The sequence below is a fragment of the Misgurnus anguillicaudatus genome, chromosome 15, assembly GCF_027580225.2.
Source record: "Misgurnus anguillicaudatus chromosome 15, ASM2758022v2, whole genome shotgun sequence".
In the NCBI taxonomy this organism is placed as follows: Eukaryota; Metazoa; Chordata; class Actinopteri; order Cypriniformes; family Cobitidae; genus Misgurnus; species Misgurnus anguillicaudatus.
In genome coordinates, this window is record NC_073351.2 from 14,285,468 (window position 1) to 14,297,658 (window position 12,191).

The following is a 12,191-nucleotide window of genomic DNA, read 5'->3' on the forward strand; positions in this document are numbered from 1 at the left end:
TTGAAATATTTCCACCTCATTTCCACCTTAAACACTTTGCAAGATGAACTCTTGCTAGGCAAAGTCTTTTTTCGAATGCAGTGTTTGGCTCCTCCATCTGTTTGTCATAGTTAGGATTTTTATTCAGGTCTCGTTCAAATATGGTAGAAGACTGCGTGATCTTTGACAGATGATGCCAAGCTGGGTGATGGATTTACTCGTCATAACCTCGCAAGGACTCGCTTTACTGTACAACACGAAGCTAAAATGCGGGGAAACGTTTCAGTTGTTTTCTCTGGGTTGTGACTTGCTGAGTTGGTATGCAGTACTCTTAGAAAGTTCCTGCAACTTGATCTGTAGCTCTTTAATTATTCTGTCTTCTGCTCCTCTTGGGAGATGTGGCTGGTTACCTTCTGTCACTATGCATATAGAGCATTAGCTTTGGTGTGGGGTGTAGCTGTAAAGGTTACAAAGACTGTCCTTGGAGTGCAGAGATGCATTGGACTTCTGATGGATCAGACCTAATGGCCCAAAGAGCATGTGCAGACTGGTCTGTCTTACAATGAGTGGATGTTATAGCTGATGTATCAAGTGATAAACCATCTTCATACGTGACCTTGTCCACCTAAAGTCAAAGGTCAGCTAGAAATAGAAATTGTGTCATTATTCAACCCTTTTGTCATTTCAGACCTGTAAGACACTTTTTTTTCACAGTGGGCCCGTAAATACAGCCTTAAGAATTTGGCAGACGCTTTTATCCAAAGCGACTCACTGTGCATTCAAGCTATAAATAAACATTCAAGCAACATTTTGGGGAATCAAATGCACACTTTTTCTGTTATTAATGCAAAGCTCTAGAATTTGAGCTACAAGAACACTGTGAAACCAAAATTATGTAATTGTTTACACCCTTACACAAAGCTATGATTTCAAAAGATATGAATCCTTGCCTTTCATCATTTGTGAAGCTTAAAAGCCTTAGTAGGAGCTGACAAAGAAAAAAAACTTTTTTGGATTTAATTTCTTTTAACTCAATTTCACAATCTCAAAAGAACTGTTTTCATACAAAAATGATATTTAAAAATATGTGAGCTCAGTAGTTAAATGCCACCTCAAAAATGAGATAACAATATTAACCGAATGCTCTCGGCAAACATTTAAAATTTTGTTGGCAGAATCCCAACGCCATGTTGAATTTTTCACCAAAGTCCTCAAAGTGCACAAAAGATTAATTGGATAATTGATGGAGTGCAAAACGACCATGGATCACATTTAAATTTGTGTCCCATGTAAGTACTTGGACCTGAATCCGACTGTGGTGGTCACATGCGTCACAGCCCCCTCTTTTGGTTGGATTTGTTTCTTCATTTTTACATTACTTTCATTATTTGCAAAGTTTCTAAGTGCATCTTTAGTGATTTTGTAACTGTTTACTATGTCTTGTCCAAAGACGTGGATTTTGAGAAGTGGAGATTTTTGCAGTAAAAGAAATTGCTAAATCCAATGAAGTGACATTTGTGAAAGTAAGGCATTTCAATCACTGACAAATAACCTTTGGATTGCTATTAAAGTGAAATTAGCGAATCTAAACATAAGACCCTGATCAAAATGCTCATATATATGAAGAGTTTGGTTCCAAAACGCAATAAATCCATTTTGACAAATTTTGGTAAAAACGTGTTTTCTATACCAAGAAAGTGACAAGATGAAAACAACTATTTTCTGTTACAAACTTTCACATAGCATCTTTAGGTTATAAAAACATAAAAAATTCAAATCCATAAGTTGATTTTCAAAGATTTATTATAAAAACGGATTATTTTTTCCACAAAATGCAATAAATCCATGACAAGTTTTTATTCAAAATGCTATAAATCTATTGAATCAATAGCCTATATAAATGTGCATTCATCTTTGCCATGTTATATTCATTTAGTTGACTAGTTGTACACACTAATTAAAAATATAAACATTAATGTTATTAATCAAAACACTTACTTTGTCATATTAAGAACCCTGTCATTGCGGTTACTTGACGTCTTCGCTTAACGTCTTTCACAGCGATCAGCTGTAAAATGTTTTTTGTCCTGCTCGATTTTCGTTGACTTTGAGTAAAATTATGGAAAGTTTTTCATAAGATCCTCTGGGGTCAATGTGTTAGCATGAGAAGCTTGCTGTCGGGAGAACAAGCACCCGTCTCCCGAGTGCCTCTCAGGGAAATTGTTAGATGCTGATGGCTTACGTTTCTTTCCCATCACAGAAAACCATCACAGGTTTATCAATGCAATTAAAGTATTATTTTGTTTTGTTTGTTGATCACGTAGTACAAAGTAGATGAGGAAAACCAGGACTCCGTGTACTCAGCGCGTTCGCCATTGTTTGTTTACATTGCGTGACTGGTGGGCTGTAATATCAGGAATGGATTTGTTGTGTTCTGTAAAACAGGGGGAGTGGCGTTTGTCGCATTTTGGGAAAAAAGAGAGAAAAGATGACAGAATAACACGGCGGATATTGGATTTTGCGTAAAATTAAGAATTTACTTTTAACTACTTACCTGATATAATACTGATTTTGGCAGTAACTCATTTTTTTCAAAAATGGCGTTTATCGCGTTTTGGAACCAAACTCTTCATATATTATATATATTTTTTTTTTTTGACCATATATGCAGCCTGATCAATCATTTTACTATTATTATAATAATTCTTATATATTATATAATACAATTTAGAGGAATCATAAAAACACGTACAGTATTCTGAGTTACCTACATTTGTAATTCACAGAGTGTTTGTTGGTAAGCAAAGAGATTTGTTTCTGTATAGACTTCCAAATGCCATTGCCAAAAAGTGCCACATAAATCAAATACTTACAAGAAGAAAGTGTTTTTCTCAAGGGTAGCTCACACACAAAGACACTGTCAAGATCAATCTTCTGAAACACAGACGTCTGAAACAGTTGTTAACTTGTGGATAACAGCTCCAACCATCTACAAAGTTTTTCCGAAAGAGTTTATCCCAATGCAGTTTCTTCTCATCCTGCATTTAGGTTTCCTGATAGAAGCATGACTTTACTTTTACAGGTACTACCATTCAAATTTGTCGCACCAATGGTGACTCATATGTTGAAATGCCATTTCTCAAATTAGGTTGTTTCTAGATAAGCTCTCTAATTTGAAGAGTATATCAAAAATCTTGTTACAACTATATGGTTTTAAGTCTTGAGGAGTCTTAAATACCCTCTGATTAAGAATCACTCATTCTGATTTTTCATATTTATAACACGACGCAGGTGCACATTAGCTTAGCTTAGCTTAGTTTAGCACAACATCAAAACAAAACAAATAGTGGTATATTTATTATAATGTAACCTTTATAAACATAGCCTTTAGCACTGTAGAATACAATACAACATTATATTATAGTTTCATTTTACAATCCAAAGCCACATCAGCTCGCATATGGTTATTTAAAACACTCAATTTCTGTTATAAAGTGAGTTTGTAGCAAAAACATGGTTTTAAAATTCCTGACATGACTGGAAGAACACACCTTATATAATCCCAATTGAGTTTACTGTCGTCTTGTTTTATCTGTCAAAACTTTTTTATGTGCATGTTTTAGCAATAATGCCCTAATATGGGTGGATGATGACAAGGGTCGTTTCTCAATGTCAAGAATACTTCCTTGGCAGGACTAGTCCTTACAAGTCACTTCCTTCAGAGGCTAGGCGAGGCTCCTCTTAAGCATTCGGAGAACACGTCATTGCATGTGCACGTCATTGCATCATTGCGTCAATGAAAGATGTGCTTTCGGTGCTGCGCGCATAGGATTGTGGGTGATTTCAGCACGTGAAGGATACACATATGCATCCTTTCCTGTATATGGGATATTTCTCAAACGAAGGACTCAGTCCTTGGTTAAAATTATGAGGATCCTCGACATTGTCCTTCAACGGACGTCGATGACATGGTTTCCGAGGATCCTTCCTTGACATTGAGAAACGATTACAGACCCAACCCTTCGTTGGTGTGTCAAATCTGGACTGTCTCTGCACAAGGGCGCCCTCAGGCTTCAAGTATGAATGAACAGACTATTTGAAATGTCAGTAAAACAACATCAGTGGCTAATATTGCCGTGTTTGGACTAAAATGTAATAAATATTACTCCACTCTTTGGAAATTTGAAGTAAACATAAAATCAATCAATATTTCTCCAAACATGCACGTCTTTGAAGCAAAAGCCCAGAGGGATATTGTTTTGTGAAGTGCTTTCATGACGACCAGGCATTAGATTTTTCTAAATGAATGCGACTGAGGGTCATATTTCATTTTAAATGTATGAACTCCGATTTTCCTTTTCATAACTTGTGACACAAATCAAAACATTACTGTCACTATAAGATTTTATAAATAAAATAAACCTCAAATACAAATGCTGGAGCCTTAACCTTTTGTAATGATGTATTGTTTGTTGTGTTAAGTTAAATCTTTTACATTAAATAAGTAAACAATATCGATCAGCTACATTCGCTAGAATCGCCCACGATCTTTGACCTGTAATTATCTACTACATTTGCAATTGAATTATTCTTTCCTCCCCATATGTAATTTTCCAAGATAATAAACCCAACCAAAGATAACGTTTCTTTTTTTCCGCATGTGACTTCATTTCAAAGCACGATCAACCTTGAGAGACTGAGAAGCCGCTTTGATTAATGGTTTTGATTTCATTGTAGACTCAGATCTGACTCTCCTACACAAAATGGATCAGATCTGCGTGACATGATTCTCAGTTAAGCAATAAAATGCTTGGAAACGGACATAAGCCCAGAATGAACAGAAGGTGTCCTTGTAAATCTCTGTAAGCCAGAAACAGGTTGTCATTCACTGGCAGAATTTCAAGTTGCAAATGATTTTAAGATTTTATAGAGAAAACTACATTAAGGTGACCATGCAGACAGCTTTTGATCAAATTCTGGTACAGTGTATATAAAAACTCAACCTCAGGAATTAAAAGCCGTCTCACAGCACCGCTAAAGGAAGGAAGCCAGACTTTTGCTTTGAAGATGATTCAGTTTACCCCCTACCAGGCAAATATTCAGTCTCTGCTTTCCTTGCATTAGCATTGAAAAACAGACGGGTAGGTGAGACCATTGGTTGTCATATTTGTTTATTAAATGTATGTGTAAGTTGGTAATTAGGGGATGCTAATGATCAGCCTGGTAATCTGCTTTCCTGGCATTTCTCATTAAAATACAGGCCAGGCACTACAGGAAAAAAAATAGGTAATTATGCTGCTTGGGAATAAGTTTTGGCACATGACATTATGAGAATGTTTTACTATGACTGTGACTCCTGGTTCAGACGCTTTATCCTGCCTGCAGGGCAGATTTAAAGGGTTTGATTTACAGGGGCATTAAAAGCAGAGATGCAATTGTGGATGCCTGTTAAAATAAAACCCCACCATCAATGGCATCTGAGGAATTTATCCTGTCATTGTACAGATTGCTCTATTGGTAATCCATTACATGTGAGTGTGTGGGGGGAAGGGGAGTCATAAACCTGATACACATTATCACATGTGCTTGAAAATCTGATCCATTGAGAATTTTCTGAAAATCACTCTGTATAATAGCCGTGTCCTATTGTTTTGATTAATTGTTTTAGCCATCGAGATCAAAATTAGAGTCCTTTGGCTTTTAGTGCATGTCTGTTGGCTTTGAAGCCATCTATTTGCAAGTGCACCTCTAAAAGGTGCCACAGTTGCACTTAAAAGCACAAAACATTGCTATTTTCTCCTACGGGCAACATACCAACAATAGTGACTCACATTCCACTTACAGTATGGGTGTGTCAAACCTGATCTAATTGTGATTTTGTATGAATTTGTACAATAGGAATCGTACAAAAACGTATGATTATCTGAATAAAAGACAAGAATGAAACTCCACCACTAACATCCAAAGTCATTTTGGTAAATGCAAATGGTTTTAGAATGTACAAATGAGATTTGTACAAATTTTTACATTTATATTTGAAGAGTTTGGTTCCGAAACGCAGTAAAATACAATTTTTAAAAAACATTAGTTTCCACCAAAATCAGTATTGTATCAGGTTAGCATTAAAAGGTCAATTCTTAATTTTATGCAAAATCCAATACCAATAATTCTTAATATGACAAAGTAAGTGTTTTGATTAATGCCATTAATGTTTATTTTTAATCAGCGTATACCACTAGTCAACTAAATAAATATAACATGGCAAAGATGTTATGGGTTTGAATTTTTAATGTTATTATAACCTAAAGATGCTATGTGAAAGTTTGTAACAGAAAATAGTGGTTTTCATCTTTCGTCTAAATCTGTTTTGGTATAGAAAACACGTTTTTAAAGGAATAGTCAATTTTCTTAAAATAAAAATCCAGATAATTAACTCACCACCATGTCATCCAAAATGTTGATGTCTTTCTTTGATCAGTCGAGAGGAAATTATGTTTTTTGAGGAAAACATTCCAGGATTTTTTCTCATTTTAATGGACTTTAATGGACCCCACCACTTAACAGTTTTAATGCAGTTTAAAATGGCAGTTTCAAAGGACTCTAAACGATCCCAAACGAGGCATAAGGGTCTTATCTAGCGAATCAATTGTCATTTTTGGCAAGAAAAATAAAAAATATGCACTTTTAAACCACAACAACTTCTCTTCCTCAGGCTGTGTGACGAGCTAGCACGAGCTCACGTAATCTTGACGTGATGACGTATCGAAACTACTCTACTAATGATACTAAATAATGTCTTTGTGTCAGTTTATTGTTTAAAATTGTCCTCAAATGTGCGTTTCATATATGTAACACGTTACCTTTACGCAATTACGTGAGGCGCGTCACAGGACCGGAGATAAATGAGAAGTTGTGGTTTAAAAGTGCATATTTTTTTATTTTTCTTGCCAAAAATGAAGATCGTTTCGCTGGAGGGGACCCTTGTGCCTCGTTTGGGATCGTTTAGAGTCCTTTGAAACTGCAATTTGAAACTGCATTAAAACTGTTAAGTGTTGGGGTCCATTAAAGTCCATTAAAAATGAGAAAAATCCTGGAATGTTTTCCTCAAAAAAACTATTTATTCTCGACTGAACAAAGAAAGACATCAACATTTTGGATGACATGGTGGTAAGTAAATTATCTGGATTTTTTTTAAGAAAATGGACTAATCCTTTAACAAAAATAGTCAAAATGGATTTATTGCGTTTTGGAACCAACCTCTTCATTTATTCATCTAGGTTTTTTTTTTTTTACGCATTGTTACTTTAAGTTCCCCCTTAGATTTCAAGTAACTGTTTCAATAATTTAATACCATGTTTTGCATGTTTAAATTCAAAAACAGTTATTTTTCATTTGTTGTATATTAGTTATTGTATCACCTGTTAGCTTCATCTGGTAATTTTCTTGTATTTCCGTACATATCTGCCCATTTCGCATCAGTTCTTTGTTTTCTAAAACATTGTGTTGTGTAACGGTTACATGGCATGCAAATGAAATAAATATTAATAAAAAAAATTCTTTAACTTTCCGTAAGTAAATGTTTACCGTATCTTTTTATTTTTAATATTTATTAAGATTGCCATGAGTTTGTGATGGTGTATCCATATTTTATTCAATAAAATATTGTTTACTATAAGAAGTTTTCACCTTTTAGTAGGCTACCACTTGCTACTGGTTATCATTAGCATGCAGCAAATCACGGTTGATGTCTGTCACATAAACTAAAGCTCATTGGCTATTTATAATCAAAGGGACAAGAATGTTGACATACCCAATATTTCTCTTTTATATTTAATGAAACATGTAAAAACAGAAAATAAAATGTCACCCTATTTTATGGGCGTTGCAAAATTATTAAAGTACAGCATGCACTATGCGATTATCTGACTGGTGTAGTCACCCCGGGAGCGTGTCCGTGACCGGACTAGGGAACTTTGCTGCTCCGCTACTGATTATCTCCGAGCCTGAGCTTCCAGTCCGCTGACCTCCATTAGGGCCGGGGTAACTTTCGCTCCTGTGGGAGACAGCGAAGGTGATTGATTTGGGGTTGATTGATGGCTATGTTGGGTAGTAAGTTGCTGGCTGAGATATTCTGTTCCTCAGCTCTGCATTGACATTGCACTCATGCAGAAGCAGTGCCGGGTTTATACAAAGCAAAACATAAACATGATCTCAGATCAGCGTTTTTGTGTGGCAGCAGGTGAAGGTTTGAGAATGGTTTGGTAGATCAGGGTGACTTTGCTAAGGGCAGGCTGGGTGAATATGTTTTCCTGAGGTTGTACATCACTGCTGCATGTACACAGGGATTATAGATCAGGGGTTGTAGGTTTGTAGGATAACCTGCAGCCCTGTCTTGCCTCTTTTGCTCCGTCTGGCCTTGAAAATAAATGATGCCTTATTCAGTGTGACTTTGTATGTAAGCCTGTGTATATCTTTGTTTACAGTAATTTCAGTATCCATTTTAGATGATCTGATCTATAGAGAAATGTAAACAAGTCACATATCTTAAAATACATCAGTGCCCTTTGTTTTGCTTCAAAAATGGACACAAGTAATGTTTTTAGTCAGGAATGTTTGTTAAAACTAGTTATATTTCCTAATTAAACTAAGGCCTAGTCCTGGCTTAAGCTAATCTCTGTCCAGGAAACCACCCCATTGTGTACAAGCGTGCGGTTCAGGATAGATTTAGGGCTAGGGGTGGATTTAGGATGGGTCAGGGCATAACTAGATGTACTAGATACTTTACCACAAAGTATCCTGGACCACAAATCCAGTCATAAGGGTCAATTAAGGAAATGTATACATCATTAGAAAGCTGAATAAATAAGCTTTAAATTAAAGGTGCCATTAATTTGTTGATTTTATTTTTTTATACATTGAAGACCTGGACGTAAACGCCCACTGCTATGATTGGACAGCTTCATTCCCCGTTATTACATGTGGGGAAATGTTTTAAAAACATTAATGTGTAAAAATAGCAGCCAAACACATATATGTTTGAGCCACAAAAGATTCTGGGTGCTAAAGATGATACACATAAATGACAATACGTATAGAAAAGTAGAAACAAAACTTTAAACTCAACGTGACTAAATTAACGTATACAACACAGTAAGCGCGCATCAGAATCTAAATTGCAGCTGATAAGTTCTTATCACTAAATTTTTATATTTCTATCGTTATATTACAGTCGTATTGTTAAGTGGTGCAGCTTTATTAATCGTTTAAAGAGCACCAATTATGCTAATAAATTGGCACGTTAGCACGTACATGCAGTATCCCATAGTACATACATGTTATTAAAACTTGAACTAATGCATTGTGAGTCTTATAAATTGCTTACATACCTCACCGATTTCCCACTGTCTGAAAAACGCTCGGTTTAGTTCCTGTCTCCGCCTCCCAAAATGTCTAGTGTAATCGGATTGGTCAGATGACTACTCAACTGTTATTGGTCAGCTGGGTTCGTCGTGTGTTTGAAAGGTTACGCCCCTGACTACGTGTGGGTTGACACACCGGTTCTGACTGAGAGAGTCACAGCCTCAGAGGCAACGTAAACAAGCGTTATATTTCTCTATAAACGATGGTGTCTGTACTGCCTTACCACTTCGAGCTCGATCCAGAGAGTTCAGAAGGCCGTTACGATATAAACGATCTCCGTCAATGAATGCGATTGGATTTAACTTTTTTAGGTGTCCTTAGCTCTGCCAGAATGCTAAACGAAGACGAAAATGTGTTGCAAAGACATCCAAAAGGTAATTATAACGTACTACATAACTATATGGAAACACCAAATGTAGCACATAGAAAGTATTTGTTGAAATGATTATAAAACGATTTCACTTGGTAATTTCTACATTATTTTACTATAGTAAACTTCATTATAAAATACTGCTTACATACTATTTTACTGTGCTATGTTTTTACTTATTAGGTTTTAAGGAGAATGCAACAGGTTCCAGGGCCTCTTACCTGCGTGATTCATCATCCAGGTTTTGCACAAATTGTCTAAATCCCTACACACAGAACATTTATTGTACCGACTATAAGCCTTTGAGGCGCAGGACTAGAGTAAGTTTTATTACATTTTTAAACCAATAACACTAAAGTATTATTATAGTAACAAAGTACCCAAAAGAACAAAAGATGTAACTTTAAAGAAAATATAGTAGTCAGTCAAAAGTTTATTTATTACAAATATATATTTAACTGTTAAACAATATACAAATAAACATACTTTAGTAACCATATTGTGCTCTTCTTTCAAAAAATTGTTCAATTCACTTCTTACAGCTATCTATTCAGATAAATGGCATATCAAAGCTTTGTCAGCTGGTGCTATCTAAGACGACACTTTAGGGTTATCATCCTGTCGTGTGTTGTTCTCCAGATATGCTTGGAGCTTCCTGATCGGAATGTTGGCTTCCAACGACCCCTGCACTGAAGATGGCATGCAGTCACGTCCTCCTTTGAAGGTCTCTCAAACTGTGATGCCAGGTCCATTGGAATCGGGGTTTCCTTCAGCTTATCTTCAAATACCTCATCAAACACAAGCCTGATCACATCATCCACATAACTGTACAAATATTGCAGTCAATAAATCTTTTGTTTTGATAATTTATTTCCCTGCTTCATACATTAAGTTTTTAATTATGAATGTATTTGAAATAAAACATTACTGCTTACAGTATGTCACTTGTGTGTTTTGGGAACATAGCCTTGTACTTTCCCTCTCCTGCTTTTGTTATGGCTTGGTGACATTGTAATGGATGGCTGCAAGGTACAACCTGTAAAAATATAAATATGCAATTCATTTATTCTAAAAGTAAATACTACTTTACTTTATTTAACACAGTTACTAAAATACCTAAATACCTGCACAGCATTCCAATAAATGGGAAAGTCACATTTTTTGCTGCAAATCTGAAATCTCAGGCTACGGACGGCAAAGGCATCCACTGATGATGGTGATTGAAACATTGTGAAACGATGCTACTGCCTGGGTTCCTATGATTATGCAGAGAAAAAAACTTTGTCATCATCAGTTATACATTTAAGACTGGTAGTGGTTTCACTAGCTAAATACATCATATGTGTTACACACCTTTGCTCCTCATATGCCTTGTACTGTGTGTAATGATGTTGCATGTTTGCATACAGTGTAGAAGGATGTGTCCAGCTGCGAATCTAGGATATAGACAAATAAAACAAACATGTATTCAGTCAAAAAGACATATTATAACAATAGAGTACAACGATTATAAATCGTTAGACTATTCATTAAAACGTTAATGTATTACATGTTACATGGCCCAACATTAGCAACACACATTACGTGTTTACTTCGTTTCAAAATCTAAGAAAGCTTAAAGTAAAAACAACAGTAAAATACATATCACGTTAAACAAATCATCTGTACTTCGAGTTTCTTGAGTTTGATCATGAGAACAAACTTTACCGGTAACAGTTTAGCTGGAACAGCTTAGCAAGTTTGTAAACACGTCTAAATAAACATCGATAAAAACGATAGTCTGCATAATTCAACACACACGTGTGTAAATATGGTACGTTGTTTATGAAATACATTTTTACAACACAAAACAATTAGCTTGCAAGCTTAGCTCTACACATAGATATATATCTGAGCTCTACAAGCACATAATGTTAAGCTCCGGTTACAGGTAACGTAACTTACAGTAAAGGCAAATAATAAACATGAATACTTACAGCCTGTGATCCAGAAGTGCACGGTAATCCAACTTTCAGGAGGAGACGTCGCGCAGCTTTGGTTCATGAGAAGCAGTATTGTGAAAACTCCGTGAACAACTTCTGACTGGATTTTTCCGGAACCGTATTAAACATGATGTCCTCTGTGTTAGTCCATAAAGTGCTATTTTGCCCTTGCATCTAAAGAGACAGCGTCTACTTGAGAGATTTAATCGCTTAAACAATGAAACAAGAGTTTGCAAACAGGGTCAAAGCAGGGACTCCCAACCTCCGCCATTTTAGCTCTCTTCTGACTCAGCGCTCTCCACCCCCGTCTTTGAGGGCGTACCCAAGCCAAGCAGAGAGGGCTGAACTATGATAATGTTGGTCTTATCTACGTCACCAATCCCAGGAAGTAAACTGTTGCCTACAATCCGAGTGTTTTTTGTAGTCCTCGAACGTTAGAG

General features: G+C 36.0%; 2 long non-coding RNA genes across 3 annotated transcripts; one reads left to right on the forward strand and one right to left on the reverse strand.

Moving 5' to 3' along the window:
* The first annotated feature begins 9,243 nt into the window (after positions 1 to 9,243).
* LOC141349704 (uncharacterized) lies at positions 9,244 to 10,708 on the forward strand. Its single transcript, XR_012357681.1, has 2 exons — positions 9,244 to 9,773; positions 9,953 to 10,708. It is a non-coding gene; the product is annotated as an uncharacterized lncRNA (long non-coding RNA).
* LOC129418097 (uncharacterized) lies at positions 10,185 to 11,856 on the reverse strand. Of its 2 annotated transcripts, XR_008635980.2 has the most exons (5): positions 11,746 to 11,856; positions 11,123 to 11,205; positions 10,894 to 11,025; positions 10,705 to 10,805; positions 10,185 to 10,594 (listed from the first exon to the last, which is right to left on the reverse strand). It is a non-coding gene; the product is annotated as an uncharacterized lncRNA (long non-coding RNA). The 2 variants fall into 2 exon arrangements; XR_008635979.2 differs by having other exon boundaries at positions 10,185 to 10,805; positions 11,746 to 11,855.
* Positions 11,857 to 12,191: the final 335 nt, after the last annotated feature.